The sequence below is a fragment of the Asparagus officinalis genome, chromosome 1, assembly GCF_001876935.1.
Source record: "Asparagus officinalis chromosome 1, Aspof.V1, whole genome shotgun sequence".
NCBI classification, from domain to species: Eukaryota; Viridiplantae; Streptophyta; class Magnoliopsida; order Asparagales; family Asparagaceae; genus Asparagus; species Asparagus officinalis.
The window spans coordinates 74,099,546-74,103,733 of record NC_033794.1 but is presented as its reverse complement, the minus strand read 5'-3'; the positions used below and the strand labels follow the sequence as shown (position 1 = coordinate 74,103,733).

Here is a 4,188-nt window from a genome sequence, read left to right as displayed (position 1 = left end):
TCTCCCGTCCTTCAACAAAACATTCTCCGCCACCACTTAAGCTTTCTATAATATTGGCATTTACTATAGGTAATTATAATTAAAAACTAAAAAAACACCTAGGCCCCGCCTAGGCTTCCGCCTAGGCGTCTAGGCTCTAGGCATCAGGTTTAACGCCTAAGCCACCTAGCGCTTTCTATAACATTGATTATGAGTACCCAATCACTTCTAAATGGTTGGATTAGTTTTATATATGAGCATGTAATTTTTTATCCCTTGTAGGTACCTCAATAAGTACTTCATTGCTTTTCAATAATCAATTCCGGGATTACTTTGACACCTGCCTAACAACCCAACAACGCAACCACGAAGCTTATATCCGGTCTTGTACAGGTTTGCAGATACATTATACTGCTCACAACAGAAGCATATGGAATTGTTTCCATTTGTTTACCTTCTACATCATTCTTTGGATATTGCATCAGACTAAAATTGTCTCCTTTCTATATTGGAACAACTCCAGCTGAGCATTTTCCATATGAAATCTCTCTAAAATTCTTTCAATATAGCATTCCTGAGATAATCCTGACAAACCTTGTGATCTATTATGGATGTCTTTCTATATGAAAACATTCATCAACCACTTTCTGTGATATTAAGGAAGGGACAAGGGGAAGAAATCTATGAATAGGATGACATCCTATTCAACATCTGGTATGTTTCTTCTTTTTTTTAATGAATATTTTTGTTTAAGATCCTAAACTCATGATGATTGTTTTTAGATAAATGAATTATATTTATTTATTAATAGAGTAAAATTTTCTAACATTTCAAGTTAACGAACACAGGATGCAACAACTTTTTAAAGTAGAAGCAGATTGAAGCTTTAAAGTATGAAAGATCTAGAATTCACAAACTTAACTTTAATAGTATAGCTCGCCATAGGATGCAACATCTTGCCAATTCACTGCGGTCCTTTCCCGATAGTTCTTTATTTATTTATTTATTTTCTCATTCTCAAGTCTTCAGTTCTTGTCATCTAAGATTCTCAGCCTCTGACTACACACATAGCATCACTGCCCATTCACTGCTTCGAACAGTAACTGGAGTTGATAACCACTGCAGGGACGCAGTGAGCATCTTTCTTTCATTTAACCTGAAAAATGAGATAGGAGAATAAGCTAATTCAAATAAGACAAAGTAGACTGAGAAACTAAGTATATGAATTAAATGTAATTTAAATTTTCATGAGGAAAAAAAGTGCACCTCACTTTAATTGCCTTGCATTTATGCACGTAGGCAAATTAACAACGATTGAACAATATACTTCTCAATAATCTTCTTGATGGTTCCAATAGCTTATCAAGATGGAAAACAAGGTGTCTATTTGTTATCATTTTTAAACAAGACCTAATAAGATCAACCCTTTGAGTTATCGTGTTTAAAACTGTGCTGTTCTATTAGGCTTCCCTGAGATGCAATGTTTCATTGCAGGTCAATCAAAGCATCACAAAAATTGGAACTTCATGGAGGAAGGGAAAACAAAATAAAGTAGATGTCATATAAACCTCTGTAGCACTGAGGATTAATTGGTCCCAATTTGAGTACAAGATCTCTATGTTTCCGGTACTGTGACTGTATGCCCAGTATTTACACAAGACATTTAAAATTATCTCGACTGCCAAAAGTAAGCTTAACAAATTATGATACATTGGAAAAGTCTCAGTCATATTTCACTCTTCTACAATTTAAAAGTGACATTAATAACCAGTAAGAGTCGTGACTGCTTTAAATCAACTTAGTATCTTTACTTGTACTGAAAATTGTAATGTAGTTGGAATCAACTCATTAGAGAAATTCATAAATAAACATCAACAATCAATATCCTCCACTGAACATGCAAACAGATAGACATGATCGTATCAACGAGATTGATGAGTCATGGGAAATATCCAATATTAAATGTTATTGAAGTGATACAAGTTGATTTAAGGGATCTATATCGACTGCAGTGTCAAACTTCTGTTGTTCAGTAATACACCAATTTGGTGTTATTGGTAGATAAAAATATTTTTTTGACTTTCGCATTGGAAGAGATCTATTATAAGTCAGTACACCAACGTTTTAATTTTTCTTATAGTTATCTTTGCTTTGACTATACTGTGCATAAGTGATTGTGTAAATGGGAATCAAGGTGTAAATGGTGGGGTAAAGTTCATCAAAGGTTCTTGTCCCCGCTCCAAAACTCCAATGTTGTGATGAGTGCTGAGGATTATAATTTTTCACTCTAACATGGCCCCCGCTGGCTGAGGGCCCTTCTGCAGAAATTTGTTCTCACAAAGTAGTATTCTTTTAATCCCCTTTAGAAACTCGTGTTGGTAAGATTCGAACTTGGGTTGCTCTGATACCTTAAAGTCTCTGCCACTACCCAAAACCCCGATGTTGTGGGGAGGTTCAAGGGTGTTGTGGGGAGGTTCAAAGGTGTTGTGGAGAGGTTCAAGGGTTATAATTTTATACTCTAATATGAACTAATAGGTTATGCTTGTCTAAATGATTTTCTAAATTGTTTATGCGTACACTTCAGGTGGATCTTGTCGGCATGCTTCATCTTTAGAAATTCAAACTACTATGTTATAAGGATTAGTTGCAGCAACGTTTCACCTTAGACTTCATGTAGTCTTACACGATTCTTGCTTCTCCCATATGCTCCGAACTTTCTAGTGTTTGCAATGCTAGTGAGTTGTCATTTTGCATCACCTTCATTTATTCTTTTTATTCTATTTAACAAGTTAATTCTGTGATGTTCTCTTCTATTTATTTATCACTATCTCTTTTGCTTCCCACTTTTCTTAATCATATACTGATCTAAATTGCAGCAATGAGCTGCTGTTCACTGAATGTTTCAATGAAGCCAATCAATCATCTTAAAGATAATTTGTTAAAATAAAGGTCTAAAAGATGACTGGCACAATGGAATGTTGTGTATTTGTTAGTATCTCTATGGCGTTACTATGTTGTTGGTTAAGGTCATTATGGCTATTCCATGCTATTTGTTCTATGACTTGCAATATATGATTTATAGCTGAGAACAAACGTCTTTGACTTGCCTTCAGCAAGCTAACCACTATTGTGTAATCGCCTAAATTTGTTTGGTTTCAACTGGCAGTGCACCAATGGACTGTTTTTTGTTTGCATGTTATATTTGTGTGTCTGAGATGTAAGTATATTAAAAATTTCTTTTTGTATATACTAGTACCCAGCGCGATGTCTGCCCATGAAATAGAAACGGGTGATTTGTTAGGTTTTTTGGGACTTCTCCAAGTGTGAGGACGTTTCTGTTGAATTTTTTTTCCCAAGTGTGAGGATATTTCCATAGTCTTTTCTGAATGACATTTTCGGGATCCTAAAAATGTGGCACACAAACCAAAAGGGGCTTTCTTAAAAATATTGAATAGGTTTAGGTTACTTGTCCTGGTTATTGTGTACCTGGTGGATAATTACTGCTCTGTTATTCAGTTATTTGGAAATGAATGCAATGTTAAATTTCAATAACAATTCTATTTCATGTGGTGTTTGACATTATTCTTCTTTTCTCTCAGTATCCGTTCCTTGTGTACCTCCCTGAAGCATATTGTGCTAGTTGATCGAGCTTTTTGCAGGCGTTGCTCTGAGGGGGATCTCATTATAGTTTTATGTAACCTGTTCAAGCAGTTTATATTTGTAGCTTGCATTGATGTAATGCAAGATGTACTCTGGTACTGTTATGGTCCTTGTTGATTGAGCCGGTACGTATGTGAGACCCAAATTTTAAGGGTTTTGCGGGAAGTTAAATCATCAGATGTTACAATTGGAATAAACTCTTTTCTCTTGTATCAGTATCACATTTCAGTAAAGAATCTCAAATGGTAGTGATGCTTGCTTCTGCCCTGAGGGGAAATATCGGAGCATTTTATTTTATTTTTACATGATTTTCAAGTGACGTTCTCTCCTTGCTGGTAGTTGTTAAAGAGAGTTGGTGAGCATCTTAATTGCATCTTAATTTTTAAGTGTTTTAATGACATAGTTACAAGTGATTAATAATCTTCAAAATAACTAGGACCAACTTGTTCTTTTTTCCTTTTTTTTTGTTGTTGTGGCATTGCGGGCATGGTGTCATTTTGCTTGTGGGTAAAAACTTAGAAATCTGAAGTCCGATATATATATAAATGT

General features: G+C 35.0%; 1 long non-coding RNA gene across 1 annotated transcript; it reads left to right on the top strand.

Annotated features, from left to right (window-relative positions):
* LOC109826021 lies at positions 268-3,942 on the top strand. The gene is made up of 2 exons (XR_002243167.1): positions 268-693; positions 3,579-3,942. It is a non-coding gene; the product is annotated as an uncharacterized LOC109826021 (long non-coding RNA).